At 49.6% G+C, this 17877-nt stretch overlaps 2 long non-coding RNA genes across 2 annotated transcripts in view; one reads left to right on the top strand and one right to left on the bottom strand.

Annotated features, from left to right (window-relative positions):
- Positions 1-17877, top strand: part of LOC139181356 (uncharacterized) — a 65757-nt gene that overhangs the window by 17396 nt on the left and 30484 nt on the right. The gene's annotated exons all lie outside the window — the stretch shown is intronic.
- On the bottom strand, positions 1036-17131 carry LOC139180926 (uncharacterized). The gene is made up of 9 exons (XR_011565116.1): positions 16241-17131; positions 15912-15989; positions 11768-11838; positions 11149-11262; positions 8609-8702; positions 7391-7552; positions 3941-4200; positions 2797-2865; positions 1036-2704 (listed from the first exon to the last, which is right to left on the bottom strand). It is a non-coding gene; the product is annotated as an uncharacterized lncRNA (long non-coding RNA).

The raw sequence follows: 17877 nt of genomic DNA, 5'->3' as shown, positions 1-17877 counted from the left end.
TGATAGCTTAGTTGGTAAAAAATCTGCATTTCTGGGCTTTCTGTTCTCTTCCATTGATCTGTATTTCCGTTTTTGTGACAATACCATGCTACTTTGATTACTGTAGCTTTATATTATAGTCTGAAGAGAGGGAGCCTGATTCCTGCAGCTCTGTTTTTCTTTCTCAGGATTGCTTTGGGTATTTGGGGTCTTTTTTCAGTAGCTTCTTAAGCATGTGGGGAAGGGGAAATGGTTGGTCCGAAGAAGAATTAAAGTGTCTCCGAGAGAGAAGGAGGAAAAGCTGTGGAAGCATCATCATGGCTGCCAGCATAGGCTCAGAAGCCAGGCAGTTTTGGTTCAAATTGTGGTTCCACACCTGGGCCCCTACTCTTACTGTATGACTTTGAACAAGTTAAAGTTAGGTTCTTTAAACCTCAGTGTCCCCATTACTAAAGTTGGGTCTTGACCTCCCACCTCCCAGGGTAGTCATACAGCTTGGCTTCTAAACTGTGTGTAAGATGGGTTGAAAGTGAAAGTCACTCAGTCATGTCCAGTTCTTGGCGACCTCATGGACTATACAGTCTGTTGAATTCTCCAGGCCAGAATACTGAAGTGGGTAGCCTTTCCCTTATCCAGGGGACCTTCCCAACCCAGGGATCAAACCCAGGTCTCCCGCATTGCAAGGTGGATTCTTTACCAGCTGAGCCACAAGGGAAGCCCAAGAATACTGGAGTGGGTAGCCTATCCCTCCTCTAGCCCCAGGAATTGAACCGGGGTCTCCTGTGTTGCAGGTAAAATGGGTTTTGCTATGCTTAATCCACGTAAGACATGCAAGGAATTATTGTTTGGTTCTGGAAAAGACTCAAGGAGGGCAGAAACATTCAGTGGGGGCTTTAGTAGCTGTGGAGGGAGCAATGTTAAAATGATTAACCATTCTTTTCAATGATTTCAGGAATATGTGGAATTTTTTTTAATGCAAATCCTATAGAAGGGGTCAAGGTGAAAAAGGCCTCTCTGCAGCATATGCCCTAGGCCTTCAGGCCCACATCCCTAGAATTTCCCCAAATATATCTATGATATCTATATATTTAAATATTTTTTCTCTGGGGGCTGTGCTGGCTCTTCTTTGCTGTGTGGGGGCTTTCTCTAGCTGTGGTGAGCGGATCTGCTCTCTAGCTGTGGGGTGCCGGCCTCTCATCGCAGTGACTTCTCTCGTCGTGAAACATGGACTCTAGGATGTGTGGGCTTCAGTAGTTGTGTCACTTGGGCTCAGTAGTGGCGCAGGGACTTAGTTTCCCTGTAACGCGTGGGATCTTCCCGGACAAGGGATCAAACCTGTGTCCCCTGCATTGGCAGGCAGATTCTGAACCACTGGACTGCAAGGGAAGTCTTAAAAATTTTTTTGATATGCAAATAGGGTCACAGCAGATGCTGTCTGTCATACCCACTCACCACCCCTAGATCTCCCCCACCAACTCCCAGAGGTACCTGCAGACATTTCTGTCAAAGCCTACCTTTTCCTGTATCTCTCTGCATCAGGATGATCTCTGGCCAAGAAGATAACCCGCTGATACTCGGGATTGGCTAGATGTAAGAGTCCAGAAATAAATACCTCTCAATCAATGAGGGGCCAGAGTTCATGGATAAATACCCTGGCTTACCAGCACCTTGGTGGCATGATCCTGAGGCATGTTCCACATGGACCCTCAGCGGGTCTCCAGGGGACTAAGCCCCATTTGCCTCCAGCAGGGACCCACTCACTGACACAGCCTTTATTGGCATCCCCCTGCCCCCGTCTCACTTCCCTCTTCCCCACTGTGCTTCTTGGATCGCCTCCCAAATAATGACATGCACCCAGATTCTTGTCTCAAGGTCTGCCTTGGGGGACATCCAACTAAGACTGAGATGATATGATCACACATTGGTCTGCATGGAACTTTCTGCAGCCAGCAGTATTACTCCCAGAACTTTCCCTGCCAGCACATACTGAAGGACTGTTTATTATTCGACAGTCTGGGCACATCAGATTCAATTTAGCCAGTCCTGTTCCAACGGGCAATTAGGTTTCCAGTTTGGGGCTGTTATGGACACTGCAGCAGTGAGCAGCTTTGTGCCTGTATCGTTCTGCAAATGGGAAAAATCGATCTGAAGGATTACTTTCTAGTTCAATAGCTAGGTCAAAAGCTAAGGGAACACTTTAGATCAGGACCCAAGGGTGGCTGTGGTGCTCAAGACTGGAGGTGACAGGACTAGAGTGGCTCAAGCGAGCCTGGGGCACTGTCTGCAGCGAAGACCTAGTGTGCCTGAAGAGGGCCTGCCTGCCTGGCGATTCTCCCCGGGGGTCTCAGTGCATTTGTGGGGGGTTCCTGTGTGCTGGGTGCTGAGGCTACTGCAGCAGAAGGGCCTTCCCCTGGAGTCAGTATCTTCAGGAAGAACCCTACCATCCTGTTTCACATGCCCACATCCCGCTGCCACGTTCGTGCCATAGGCAGTTGTTTTTTCGAGCCAAATTCTCCTGATTTTCAGATGAAAAACAACTTGTTTTGAGAGCACGCACTCCTGAGATCTTCAGGCTCTTCCTTCCGGCTGATGAAATTAATTTTGAAGGTAGGAGGAATTGAGGAGGAGGCTGGGAATGGGTCCACAGCACACACAGGGAGTGTTTTCTATAATTTGGTCGCTCTGCCCACTCGTGAACACTTATAGTGTTTACCTGATCATCAGCCTGTGCAGAAAACAAATTTTAAAAGCATCAACATAGTTCTTTATTCTCCTCTAGAGCTATTTTCTGCTTGCTGGCTGCCTACTTGATCTTACCTTAAGATGCAGAGAAAGGTGCCCCAGATGTTCCCTGGGGGCTTGAACCATCAGAGAGTCTAGACGAGGCTGGAAGCAGCAGCGGTCGCAAGGATAGAGAGGAAGGAGAGAAGTCATTTCCTTTTCCCTCTTTCTCTGGTTTTTCCTGTTCATCTTCTTTGTTTTCCTTTGTCATCGAAGGTGGGACGCAGGGACAGGGATGCCACCCCTCACACACACACTTACACACACATGCATGCGTGCACAAAAACACCAGTTTAGGATCTGAGCCCTGGTGAGAGCTTCTGACTGCCACTCCCTACCCAGTTCCCACCCCAAGGCCACCCATGGGCATCAAGCAAGGAAAAGCCCAGATAATTATCAGTCAGCTCAGCAACCACACTTATGAGGGGGCGACCTAGGGAGAGGTCTGCCCTCCAGGAGGGCCCAGGAGTCACCTGGCCTCTGGGGATGCTCTCTCTGCTGTATGGGGACCATTCCATTCCAGGAGCTGTGAGCCCTGGCATCTGGGGAGAGGTGTGGCAAAGGGAGCTGGCCTCCTGGGCACCCCAGCAGAAGTGGGAAATTGAATTCTGACCTTGTTGCCAGAGGTGTGCAGTTCACAGGAGGGACATGGTCAGAAGCGGGTGGGAGGGCTGCTAATGCTGAGCAGTGATCTTCTGTACTGAGCACAGGCTGATGCCAGGCCCGTGTCATCAGACAGCCCTGAGTTCTCTTCCTTCATATCCAGGGGAGGCCCCTGTTCTTGAAGGATGTGTCTGAAGAGTCTCAGGTGTACATGCAAATCACCTCACTCCCCCAGCTCCTGCTGCCCATCCTTCATGCAAGCACAGCAGAGTAGCTGGGGGCAGGGACTCTAGGGCTGTGCCGCCTAGGGTAGAATCCCTGCATTACCCCTGAACAGCCTGGAGACCTTGGACGAGTTACTTCCCTGCCCTGTGCCTGTTTCGTCCTCTGGTTGATGTGAGGGTCAGCATTAGGGAAGTGATTCTAACCGTGCCTGACACACAGTCAACAGTGAATATAAGCATTTGTGAAATTAAAATGGGGGCACGTCCCCCAGCCTATGGAATGTAGAAGCCGTCTACTGAAGATTCGAGGCTGCTGATGGGCACTCACAGGACAGTGAAGGATGAGGAGTTACCTCAGGATGGGGTCCAACATGGCGCCATAGGACGATCCTGAACATCCCTCCTCCCTTGGACACGCCAAATCTACAGCTCCATATGGAACCATTTCCACAGAAATGTAGCTGAGCAGCTCCTTTACATCAGCAAACCAGGCAAGAGCCACATCAAGGAGGGAAGGATGGGAATTGCCTGGTGGTCCAGTGGTTAGGACTTGGTACTTCCACTGCCGGGGCCCTGGGTTCAATCCTTGGTTGGGAGACTAAGATCCCATAAGCTGTGCAGTGAGGCAAAAACATAAAGGGGAAGGAAAGGCTGAGACACAGTGTCACCATAAACCCCATCCTGGCATGGCAACCCACCATCAGGAGGGAACGTACAAGCCTGGAGCTTCTCCTTAAGGAATGAGTCTCCCAAGTGCCTGGCTTTGAACACCTATAGGTCTCACATCTGTGAGACCCAGAATTCCATAGCAAACCAAGAAAGAGTTCTCTAAGGGCTCATGCTCAGAGTTCAGTTCAGTCACTCAGTTGTGTCCGACTCTTTGCAACCCTATGGACTGCTGCACGCCAGGCTTCCTTGTCCATCACCAAGGTAGCTCATGCTCAGAAGCAACTTCAAATTAAACATCCCACAATTTCCTGGCTGATTGCACTTGTTAGATATTCATCTCTGGCCTCTCTCACCGAGGGCTCGGAGGTCTGCCATTTTGCAGTTTCCTTCCTCTCCCTCTTGAGATCTTTCTCCTTCCAACTCTCTTGTCTCAGCCTGGAGGAGTCCCAGACTGCCTGTGGAAAAGCCCAGTTTCTCAATATTCTGGTTCCAGAGCAATTTATTCCCCCTGTATTCCAACTTCTCCATTCCAGATGCTGCTCTGCTCTGATTTTTCTTCATGAAAGTGTTGATGTGTTTTTCTGAACAAAAGCACCAGCCACCCTGAGTTTCCATCCTTAGTAACCTGTATGTGATCTTAATTAATCCTTATGATGCCTCACGAACCAAATACCACTATTATGCTTTTCATAGCTGAGTAGATCATGACCTAAAGAGATTGTCAAAAAGCCAGTTGTTCATGGAACTGAGATTCGAACCCAGCTCTGTTTGCCCTGCTCCTAATCATGACCCCGTACTGCCTTCACATACCAAAACAAAAAACCATTTTGAAGGAGACCAGAATTTCTGTGCCTTACTCTCTGAGTGACCCTAGGTTCAGCTAAAAACACTATGGCTTCTGAAAGTGAAGTGAAAGTGTTAGTCACTACCACTCTAGAAAACAGTATGGCAGTTTCTCAAAAATTAAAAATAGAACCACCAGGTGATCCAGCAATTCCACTTCTGGGTATTTATGCAAAAGTTTTGAAAGCAGAGAAGGGAGATTTTTCACATCCATGTTCATAGCAGCATTATTCATAGTAGCCAAGAGGTGGATGCAACCCAAGTGTCCATCAAAGGATGAATGGATAGAACAAAGTGTGGCCTGTCCACACATTGGAATATCATTCAGCCTTAGAAAAGAAGGAAATTCTGACATGTGCTACCATGTGGATGAACCCCAAGGATGTTATGCTAAGTAAAACGTCAGTCACAAAAAGGAACTAGCTCAGGAAATCTATTTAACATTGTCCCCTTAAAAAATGCTTGGTCCATTTTATATGCCATGGTTTTTTCGACAGTTGAAAACTTTGAAAATTAAAAATAAAAAAATTTAAAACATTTTTGCTTCTCAAACGCTCAATGTTTAACCCACTCTCTGACCCTGCATCATTATTTCGAAATCTCCTTTGCAGAGCACAAGTCCTAGACTGGTAGATCTGACTCCACTGGGAAATTGCTAAAGCTTGCCCAGGTCATCTCTTTACACCCGCTCTGCCCAACTGTGCCAAGTTCAGAGACTCTTAACACTTGGGGCTCAAGACTCTCTTTAGAATCTGATAGAAGCTTCTACCCTCTCCCTACCTCCACACCCTGAATGCACACATGCATTGACACAGATAATTTTCCTTATGATTCCAATGATCCCTAGATATTCTGGGGCCTCCCTGTAGTCTTTCAAGGACCCCAGAATGAGATTCCCTAAGTCCCTCACATCACAGAGCTGCCCCTGATGGGCTTAAAGATTTCATTGTTAGTCATCTGCCTTCCTTCTTGGTGAAATCAAAGAAAGGGTGAGCTTCTTATAAAAAGGTCGTATGTGGCATCTCATCCCTTTAGAATGGTGCTATATTATCTGTGTGACAAGTCAGTGTAAAACATCTCTGTGTGTACAGAGTGATGTGTGTATGTGTAAGTATAGCTCTTCTGTTTTTGTTTTTTGTTTAGTCACTGTTGTGTCTGACTGCGACCCCATGGTCTGTAACCCACCAGGCTCCTCTGTCCATGGGATTTCTCAGCAAGAATACTGGAGTGGGCTGCCATTTCCTTTCCCAACACCTACCCTGCTGCTGCTGCTGCTGCTGCTAAGTCGCTTCAGTCATATCTGACTCTGTGCGACCCCATAGACGGCAGCCCTAGGCACAGTTAATTAGCATTTGGAACAAACTAATCAGGAACCTAGACTCCAGAAGTGGCTGCTGCTGCTAAGTCGCTTCAGTCGTATCCAACTCTGTGCGACCCCACAGACGGGGGCCCACCAGGCTCCCCCGTCCCTGGGATTCTCCAGGCAAGAACACCGGAGTGGGTTGCCATTTCCTTCTCCAATGCATGACAGTGAAAAGTGAAAGTGAAGTCGCTCAGTCGTGTCCAACTCTTTGCGACCCCATGGACTGCAGCCTACCAGGCTCCTCCACCCATGGGATTTTCCAGGCAAGAGTACTGGAGTGGGGTGCCATTGCCTTCTCCCCAGAAGTGGCTACCAGATCAAATCTACACCAAAAAGATAAAAAATCTACATCAGAAGCTCTTTGAATTAGCAGAGGTATCTTAGAAATATTAAGATATATGATTTAAGAACAAGGTCCTATGTAACATGGGAAACTATATTCGGTTTCTTATAATAAACTATAATGGAAAAGAATCTGAGAAAGAATACATGTATATGTATAACCGAGTCACTTTACTGGACACCCGAAACTAACACAACATGGTGAATCAACTATAGTTCGATAATTAAAAAAAAAAAAGATTACGGACCCCTGGCACCCCCAGTACCATGCTCTAATCCGGAGTTCCATTTGGCCCCCTGCCACGTCCCCATCTTCAGAGGACTGTGGTGCCTGAGCCCCCCGAAATTTGGCTGACCCCGCCAAGAGAGGATCACTGTCAGAAGGAGCCCTGCATACAGAGTGCCTATCGGAGACCCTTGTACCTGCTTCCTAATGACCATCCATCCACCTGGCCAAATTCCACCTGAGGTTTGCTTTTATTCTCTCATGCCACCTGGCAGTGGGTGATGAGGAAGGACAGGAAGAGCCTCAACCGATTTCCCTGGCACATTTCCAGGGTAGCAGGATCAGCCTGGGGATACCCACCAGCAGTCCAAGTCAGACGAGACTTTGCTGTATTCAGAAATTAGACAGTGTCATCGAGACTCAGCTTCTCCCTGTCTGTCGCCCTGGCTTCATCCTTAGGCTCTCTACTGATGGTAAGATGGCGGCAGCATCTCCTCATGTTTACTCTGGTTCAAGTTTGGCCTGGAAAGTAAAGAGGATATTTTCCTGAGAGCTCTAGTGAACGTCCCCCGAGTGAGTCTGATTGCTATTCTGACCTGACTGGCATCAGGTGACCATTCCTGGTCCAGTCACTGTTGCTGACGAAAAGATGTTCCAATAGGTTGGCATGAGTCAAGAGCCACTCCAGGCAGGGGTGTCAGCTCCACGGGAACCCCATGGTTTGGGAGCAGTTAGGGGTGAGTGGCAGATGAAAGCTGCCTACAACTTCTTTTCCACTCCTCCCATTGAGAGGTAGAGCCCATTTCCCTTCCCCTTGAATCTAGGCCAGCCTTAAACCTTGTTTTAACCGCAAAAAAATATGGTAAATTTCAAGGCTGGACCTTAAGAAATCTGTGGATACTGCTTTTGCATGTGTGGAATGTGCCCTCACGGAATGCTCTAAGGAAGCTTAAGCAGCCGGGTGGAGAGGCCCACATTGGGGAGAATCTTGGAGCCCTGGCCAGTATCCTCAGCTGGACTCCCTGCCAGCACCCAGCATAACCTGCCAGCTGTGTGGTTGGAGCCATCTGAAACAGTCCAGATTGTAACAGGGAAGAGTCAGTTTTGACTCTTCCATGCTAGATCTGTTTCTGTGACTTTTATAATCATACATAATGGCCTGTGTCAGAGAATCCTGCCCCCCTCTGCCTGACCCTTAAATTAAAGTGCTCACCTGCGAATGACTGTAAGAAAAATGAAACTAACACATCCCCCCTGCCTGAGGATTGCCATTCTAGGAGATACTTGCAAGAATTAAATGGTCTTTTTTACTTTGTTTCCTCACCTCCCCCATCTCCGATCCATAAAAGAACCTGGCATCCAGACCCTGACAAAATGGTTATTTTGAGATGTTAGTCTGCTATCGTCTCAGTCAGCTGGCTTTCTGAATAAAGTCATATTCCTTGCCTCAACATCTCGTCTCTTGGACTCACTGGCCTCTCATGCACCAAGCAGAGCAAGCTTGGATTCGGTAACAAGACCAGCTGGGCCTCCAGACACCACAAGGATCAGAAGAATCACCCAGTTGAGCATACTCACAGAATTATGGGAAATAATGCTTATTGTTGCTTGAAGTCATGCAGTTTGGGAAGAGTTTTGTTACACAGCCATTGATAGCTGGTACACAGTGGCTCTGCAAGTGAAAATCAGAAGGGTTTTCCTGGAAATTAAAGAGAGTAAATACCAGATAGACAACAAACAGGAGTCCACCACAACGACCTATTCTGTGTAGGTAACTGAGTCACTACTGATGGGCTCAAGAAGACACAGAATTTTCCACAGCAGCATACCAGTTCCCACTCACCAGTTTTGTTAGTGTCCTGAGACAGTTGCTGTAGCAGCAGAGACAGTTTCTTAATTCCAAGCTCTGAGCTCCAGCAATAGATTTTTAAAGACAACTGTTCCTTTGGGGGCTCCTATGGCAAAGATGTGGGCCCTCCCCCACTGGCAGGTCACAATTGCAGGCTTCTGGGAGTCATTTTTGGAGTTCTGGAGACCCCGCCTAGAGTTATCACAACAGCCCTTCTGTAATGAGTTGGATGGTGGCTTCCCAAAAGCTATGCCTGGAATCTGTACGTGGGACCTGGTTTGGCAAAAGAGGCTTTATAGATGTAATTAAGTTAAAGAGATGAGATGAGATCATCCTGGATTACTGAGGTGGGCCCTAAATACAGTGATAGATGCCCTTATAACAGACAGAGGAGGAGAAAACACAGAGATGAGAGGGCCGCGTGAAGACGCAGGCAGAGATGAGAGTGATACAGCTACAAAGAATGCAGACAGCCACCAGAAGCTGGAAGAGGCAAAGGATTCTTCCCTAGAGCATCCGGAGGAAGCATGACTTGACCTCCAGGATTCTTGCCTGGAGGATCCCCATGGACAGGGGAGCCTGGCGGGCTATAGTTCACAGGGTCACAAAGAGTCGGACATGAATGAACACACACACACATATCCCAATGCCATTAAGAGGCTCCATCCATAGTCACTTCCTAAAGAGCAGGTTGTATTTGTCTGCTTTATTCCATGTGTGTATGTGGGTGTATCTGTGCTTCTGTGTGTGCGTTTGTGTATGCATTTCTGTGAGTTTGTGCTTGGTGTTTGGATGTGTGTATGTGTATTTATGTGTGTGTGTATAAATATGTGTGTGTACTATATGTGCATATTTGTGTGTGTTTATGTGTATATATTTATATGCCTGTGGAGAGGGGGCATCGGGACAAATGAAGTGCCTGTGGTAACTGTTAATACCATAAACTTGAGCTATTGTTTTCATAAATGGGAGGCTGGAGTTGGCCTCGTGCTGCTTCTTACCACTGCGCTGTTAAAATGACATTGCTCTGGAAGAATCCTTTCGTTCTGTGAGCGTAACCACGTAAACCAGGAGGAGCAAATTCCACTCCGTGGGAACTCGCAGGATCTGCTTCGCCCGTGGAGCCCCTAAGCCAGAGCGCGACAGCCCCTCGTGGCCTTTGTGTTGGGGACCAGAATAAAAACCGTGGGATTCTCCGCTGGTACAAGGGACATCACCGCAGTGCTTCTTCATACTTTCCCTGTGGCGCCTGTATTGCTGGTTATTAAGCATGCATTTTGCACCTGAGGCTCTTCTAGCCCCTGGCTTGACTGAGAGGAGTCCCTCCCCGCCCCGGTCCTCAGGAAGCTCCTGACCTGATGCTGGTGGCTGAAGCCAGCTCTGTCCCTCCTACCTTGAGCCCAGGTCTAGGTGAGTGCTGTGAACCTGGGGCTCAGCCAGGCGATACAGCAAAGCCAGCCTTTCCAAGTGGGTTTAGAGGAACAAGAGGCAAAGAACTAAAGCTGAGGGGTGGGGCGGGGGCTGAGGAAGGTGGGAGGGGGACAGCTGGGGGCACCCACAGCCCTCATTCCCCCCAGAAGTTCATTCCTGCTGGAGAGGATAGTTATTAGCGGCAGTATCAGTTTTTGAGTGCTCGCTGTGTATCCTAAGTGCTGGATGTGTATCTTCACACCAAGCCTCACAACAGCATAAATTATATTCCTGCCTGGTAAGGCCCCCATGGCTGATGCTCCACTAAGGATTTCTCAGACCTGAGGCTGCCCCACATCCCCTGCCTGAGTCTGCATGAGTCTGGACTTTGGGAATAGACACAGCTGATTCCAACCTCCTCCTCCCCTGGCTCTGTCTGTGCTCAGGGGTGCCTGGGCTCCGGTCCCTGCTTCCCTCCCTCCTTGAGGCTCAGAGCATGCTGGTCACCAACAGGGCTGGGACTCCGGCAGCCTCTGTGCTGATTCCTGTGTCATTCATCACACAGGGCTCTCTTGGATGTCTGCGTTGAGAAACAAATGTTTTTCCCCTTTAGTAAATCAAGTGAAACATCACACACGGGGACAGCTGGTTAGAGCACAAGCTACTACTTTTCTCCAAGGTGAGGACATTGAAGGCACAAAATGTATGCAGGGCTGTGCATGGGCAATGCCCAGCCTGCCAGCTCAGCACATCCTGGCTCCCCTCCCCGCGCCCCTTTGCCTTGGGCTCCAAGCCAGCTGGGCACCGTGTCTTGCTCCCCAGCCCTTGAGGAAACAAGGTCGTCTTTCTGGCTGCTTACCCGGACACAAGGCAGGCTTGGCAGACACAGCCCTTCCAGGTGCCTCCCAGTATCTCAGCTTGTTTGGACTCTCCTCTCTGGTTCTTGAAACCAGAAATCTCCCCAACATGGCCCCTGCATTAGAGCGAGGAAATGGGGGATAGGAGTGTATAAAGCAGGTTTGGGCTGTAGACTAAGCGTGCTACTGGACTCTTGTAGCCTCTGCTCTTTCAGTTGCTCTTTCACCCCTCTGTCTTCAAGCTCTTAGACCCAGGCTCCCAACTGTCAAGACCTACTTTTTAAAAATATATTTTGTGGCAGTCATTTACACTTTAGTCTAAAGTTAACTGTGAAGTAATTCTCTGTCTGGAGGATTTGCACTTACATCTTTCTGGATGGAAATCATTCCTTAATGGGAGATGTGTCCCCATTAAAGGGATTTTTGACTCCTAATCTATAAGGCAGAGACGCATGGGTGAGGGGGCAGGGTTTGATGCTCCTTCAGACTGAGACTCCTACAACTTCATCCACTTGTCCTGCTTCCAGACTGCCTAGCTTACATCAACATCTTCCCTCTCTGCTCTCTTACTCTCTCCAAGCTTAAGTTGATCCTGGGGTTTGAGAGGTTTTGGTGACTCACCTTGGTGATTCATGTGAGAATTGTAAGATTTCAGGGCTGGTGGGAACGTGGAAGTCAAATAATACAAGTTTCTAGATGAAGAAACAGAAACTCAGGTTAAGGGAGAGGTGAGATGCCCAAGATCCCATGGCAAGTTATAGCAAAGAGGGGGGACCAGACCCCAGATTTCCTGGCTCCTAGCAATGTCCTTTTTACCAAGACCTGGAAATAACTCTCAAACACTGGCACCATTCGCAAAATGAAGTCCAGGCAGAAGCTGTCTGCTTTGCTGAATCACAGAGCATGTATCAGGGGTCTGGCCCTTCCAGGGTTAATGACACAGGCAGCCTCTGTGTGGCTTGGGAGGAATGTTCCTAGAAGAATTCTGTCTAGAAGAGGAGGCTCAGGGTGTGCTCCTTATGGTTACAGGGTCAAGCAGAGCTCGCTGTTTTCACTGTCCAAACATCTCTCCTCCATTTGGCAACAGGGGTCTTTGATTTTGTTTTCCAAGCAGTCCAGAGCCCCTCATGCTCCCAAAGCAGAGTCGCCCTTGGCCGTACCTCCAGGCCAGCCTTCTGAGTTACTTCCTTCTCACCTCAGCACCAGGCCCCCTCATCTATTTGAAATCAGCCTTGACCTAAAGTTGCCTGGAATCATCCTAGGAGTACAGGCCAAAGGCAGAGGACCAGAATCAGTACGTGGTCTACTGGATCAACAGACAATACCCACAGACCACCTGGGTTCAACTCTCCCCTCTGCCGCCTCCCCGCTCTCTGTCTTCAGGCTGTTTGCTTAACCTCACCAGGTCTGAGAATCCTCCTTTGTCAGGTAGGGATCATTCTGGGGCTTGCCTCCCAGACTGTCATGACAGTTCAGTGGAGCCAATACATGGAAAACATTTAGCACTTACATACTAGAACAGTGTCCGCGTGTAGTAAAGTGTTAACTTAAAGTGACTCATAATATCTTTGCTGCCTTCTCTCAGAACCTCCCAGATGCCTCTCCCCCATGAAACTAAGCACTCCGAGCTTTGTTTTGAAAGGAGGGGTGGGGATGGGATATGTTAAAAGGAACCTGTGTGGAAATGTGTGAGAGTTATCTGAAAAAATTGAAATGTACCAGCCATACCCACTTCATCCTGACATCAGGCCAAACCAAGGCAAGAAAACTAATAAGATAAATAAGTCTTTATGTGATATGGAAAGAGAGAGAGAGACATGAAGGGAGGGAGGGAAAGGGAGAAGCAGCAGCAGAAGCAGGAGATGGAGTGTGGGGTCCTCTCTGCTCTGCTCCCCAAAATTAGCATTATTGTGCATGTGTGCTAAGTTGCTTCAGTCATGTCCAATTCTTTGCGACCCCATGGACTATATCCCGCCAGGCTCCTCTGTCCATTGGATTCTCCAGGCAAGAATACTGGAGTGGGTTGCCATGCCTTCCTCCAGGGGATCTTCCTGACCCAGAGATCGAACCCGAGTCTCTTATGTCTCCTGCATTGGCAGGCAGGTTCTTTACCACTCGTGCCACCTGGCATCAGGTCATTATTCCTTTTCTTTTTGACATGGTCTTTGTTGCTAATGGCACCCCACTCCAGTACTTTTGCCTGGAAAATCCCATGGACAAAGGAGCCTGGTAGGCTGCAGTCCATGGGGTTGGTAAGAGTCGGACGAGACTGAGCGATTTCACTTTCACTTTTCACTTTCCTGCATTGGAGAAGGAAATGGCAACCCACTCCAGTGTTCTTGCCTGGAGAATCCCAGGGACGGGGGAGCCTGGTGGGCTGCCATCTATGGGGTCTCACAGAGTCGGACACGACTGAAGCGACTTAGCAGCAGTAGCAGTTGTTGCTAATGTACAGGTTAGTGCTGAGAAACAAAATAATGAGGAAAATGAAATGGGATGCTCTGAGGGAGCCAGTGGTACATAAATATTTTAACTGTCCAACAAACTTGAGTTCTATGCACATCAGCACCTTCATTCTCGCCCCTTACACCGTGCGGCACTGCACCTGGGTAGCTCTGAGCTGGCCACCAGCGTGGTCCAGAAACCTCACCTCTTCCCCTTCGACAAGCTGAGTATTGATTCTCAGGCCGGGGAACCGCCATGCGAAAGCTGCTGTCCAGGCTGCTGTGAGGGCCCCCTGTGGCCACAGTTTGGTGTTTATGGGCTGAGGGCAGATTGAGCGGCCAGCTGTCTGCAGCAGGAAAGTCCCTTGGTCGAAAAATGTATCCCCTACTGTCCTGTGGTAAATGCCTGAAATTCCACCATTAGCAATGCATTCCTTTGGGTATGCCACACCATTCTGAGGCCACAATTTTCACGTAAAAATGCCCCTCTGGGGAGTAACTCATGAAGACCCTGACACTTAACATGAAAGAGTATTTCCTGAGAGAGAAGGTGAACATTGGCTATCTTGCTGGTGGGAGAGTGGCGGGGGTCAAGGGGAGAAGGCGTGTGGAAAAAGGGCTGTGGCTTGGAGTGCCGAAGCCAAACTTGGACAGCTGGGTTCTTATAACACTTTTAAAACATGGCCTTAAAGTCTTTGACGCTCCTTCCAATGGGAGGTGGGGTTTATGGCCTCTCCCCTTGAACCTGGGTGGGCTGTGACTGCTGAAGCACCCTTTGTAACCTCTGAGGCGTTCAGTTATACAAGGTCATGAAGCTTCCTCCTGATTCTCGGGAACATTCATTTGGGAGTCCAGGGTCCTCAGGTAAGAAGCGTGACTACTCTGAGACCTCATGCTGGAAAGCTCACTCTGAGACCAACCTGGCAAGCAGCCCTGCTGAAGTTCTAGATACGCGAGGAAAGCCTCCAGAAGCAGAAGAGTTGTGCCATCAACCCCACCCAAATTCCTCACCTATGAAATTGTAAAATAGAAAGAATCAGTTGTTTCTAGCTGCTCAGGACTGTGGTAGTTTCTTCTGCAGAAGAAGCTAATAGAACAGCCAGTTGGCCTCACAGAATCAGGGCTGCTGGGGGTGGGGCTGGATTTGCCCACAGGACAGCCTGAATCCCTCAGAAACCAGCTACCTCAGTTCCCTGGAAATAATGCCGAGCCCACACTTGGGGCCTTCCAGCCCATGATGGGCCATTATCTCCTGGAGCAGAAGAATTTGGGGAATTCTCTACAGATAGGGACATTGACCTTCCAAGATGCAAGGCAACCAGCTGCTCCCCTGGTGTCCATGATTTGACCTGGTGTCTGGCCCTTCAGACTCCTAGAGGAGCAGTTGTGAGGTTTGGTGAGGAAAAGCATAGGTGTGGGCTCAGAAGCCAGAAAGGCCCGGGTTTGAGACCTGACTTAAGTCTAGAAGAGGGTGGAAGGAGCGAGGAGAAGCTGATCCATAGATAAGGCTCTGTGTCTCCAGCCTGCTGGGTGGCCACCCTGTGAGTGGCCCAGCCCAGGGCAGTCAGCAGCATGTGGCAGCCAGAGTCACTCCAGGCTGGTCACAGCTGGACTCCTGTCACCAGGAAATCTTTTCACTCACAGATGGACAAGTTCTGTTAGCACCTTGTTGCAGTTCTGGAAAAATAGAGACTGTTCATAAGGGGGAGAAGATGGAATTTAAAAAAGAGAGAGAGAGATTTTGATGAGCATGGACATAATGTCTTTTTTCTCCTAAGTGGCAACCACTTGATTTGTTTATGGCCCTGTGGTGTTTTCCAGACTCTTGCTTCCTCAAATCCCTTCTTTCCATTCTGACCTAGTTTGGGCTCCCTCAGAAGCAGACTCAGAGCAAGATTTGAGCTTAACTGGTTTGTTGGGGAGGAAACTCAGTGGTATAGGGGAGGCCAGCCAGGAAAGGGAAGGTTGCATTATCAAGGGAATAACTGCCACAGGCCACGGCGTTCAACACGCCTGTCTCCGAGTCCCCTACCTCGGGGCCAAAAGCTGACTAATGATCTTCTGACTCCTGTGGGCACCTGCTGAGAGCTTGGCCTGCGTGGGGCCAGGAGCAGGCCCTCCTGTCCAACGGAGGTCACCCGAGCGCACAGAGGACCCTGCTGATGTGCAGACACTGGGAGTGCGGGGCCATCGGGGCCACACCTGTGCCTGCTGTAGGCTCTTTCCCTTCGGACCTGTCCCTGGCCTTCCCGGTGGGCCCGTTATTCACACACGATCAGCTGAGGATTCATTTACCACAATCTCGACAATCCATCTCTCACCTCAAGTGGAACGAAAGTCGCCGTAATCCCCAGTTTCTCCCTCTGAGTTCCTCAGAAGAAAGGGATCAGCCTTCCTGCCTTGGAGACAACAGAGACAGCCTCAGAGAGTGGCAGGGCAGACAGAGCCACCCCTCCAGCATGGGGGCAGGACTCCCCTCCCCACACCATCCCGCTTTCTCTTCTGGCCCTGAGAGGGCGCAGACCCTGGCCACTAGCCACTCTTGATTGTCTTTCCAGAAAGGCCTTGCCCCATCCTGCGCACCCCCTCAGACCCTGTGCCCCAGAGCCTGAGGACCTCCACCTTCCTGCTGGTGCGCCCTGGGCCTCACCTCGCTTTGCTAAGCCTCCACGCTCTGTCGAGTTGGGCCCAGCTGTCATTGCCGTGGCCAAGCCTTGACACGGAGCGCTGAGGTTTGTTTTTATTTTCCGTTTCCAAGGCGCCTTCTCTCCCAGGAGCAGGAGGTGCTGGGGAAGCTGTAATTTGCTAAACAGGCATTAATCTTCACATCAATCCCGAGAGGCAGGTAGAGCTTCTCGGTCAAAACACACAGGGTTGTGATCAGACGTGGCTGGCAGGGTAACGCGCAGATATTTGCACCTCTCCAGCCCAGCCCCTGCTCTCCCTCCTGGCAGCTGCCAACTTCGCCCCTGGGCGGTGGCCCACAGAGAACGTTGTCTTGGGAGAGCCAGGCGTCAAGGCCATTCTGCTGCTCTCCCCTGGCCCCCTTAGTCTCTCTCCGGCCTTCCCCTCTCACACAGGGTAACTTAAAAGCGGCGTGGCCTTGGAGGAAGGCAGAAGACCTGGGTGTGAATCTTGCTATGTCACTTTTTTTCCATTCCACAAATATTAATGAGCCCCTGTTAGGTTCCTGGCACTTTTGGGTTCTGGGAATACAGTGATAAATGTTGGGGTTTCCGGAGGATCAATTAATAATACTCCTTTCTTCTCCTCCCGGCCAATTGAGAAATAGACATAGAAGTCCAAAAGGTGGAGTTCAAAATGTTCCTTATTACGGAGAAGGCTATATTGGCAGATGGGGCTTGAGATCTATCACAATTGTCTTGCTGACACTTGCCCCAGCATTGATCTGACCTGCTCAGCCCCAGGCAGGGCTGAGGCCCACAGGGAGCAGAGATGATGTGCTCTTTGGTGGGGTCGGGGGGTGGGGGGGAGAGCTGCCTTCCAAAGGGAACCCAGAAGGTGCTGAGACTGCCCCCCCGCCCCGGGGCCTGGATTCTTTGCTCCAACTCATTGCTTTGTTAGGGTCCCCTGAAGGTAACCCCTGGGATGAGGATATGAGTACACAGAGGGTATTTGGAAGGGGCCGCTAGGGAAGATGGGGAGGGCATGTGGCCACAGGCCAAGAGTCACAGAGCCTGGCACATGCTAAGTTGTCAGTAAATGATGGTTCTGTTCGTCTCTCATTCTGCAGGCAGGAACAGGTGACCCTCGGATATGGCAGTTTGACTCCCACATCATCTGGCTGCTTGGAGGGTGGGGTGTGGACAGGGGATATTAATGGCAATGGAGATGCTGGCACTTGGGCTCCAGCACCCCTGACCAATAGCGACAGGGCAGAGATGAGGGTGGAAAGGGCAAAGGTGGGGTCATTGTCAGGGAGCCACAACTCCTGCCTGTGATTGGAGGGGGAAATACCATTACCAAGTGACTCTCAAGGACTCCGGATTTCACCTCTAGTTCTTAGGCCTAGAGAGTTCTGTGACCCCTTAGTCCCAGAGATGTCGCAGCCTAGATGGGCACACACATGCATACACAAGCATACACAAATACAGACATATGCACACACAGACATGCATGTGTACACAATACGCACACACACAAATTACCCGCATTCTCAAATACTTATGTTCTCAAACATATATACAAAGGCACACGCTCACACGCACACACATTCATTCACCCACACATACTTTTTCTGCTACTTGCTGTGATCTCATTAGGCAG

This window comes from Bos indicus, chromosome X, assembly GCF_029378745.1.
Source record: "Bos indicus isolate NIAB-ARS_2022 breed Sahiwal x Tharparkar chromosome X, NIAB-ARS_B.indTharparkar_mat_pri_1.0, whole genome shotgun sequence".
Classification (NCBI taxonomy): Eukaryota; Metazoa; Chordata; class Mammalia; order Artiodactyla; family Bovidae; genus Bos; species Bos indicus.
This window is presented reverse-complemented; position numbering and strand designations above follow the sequence as displayed.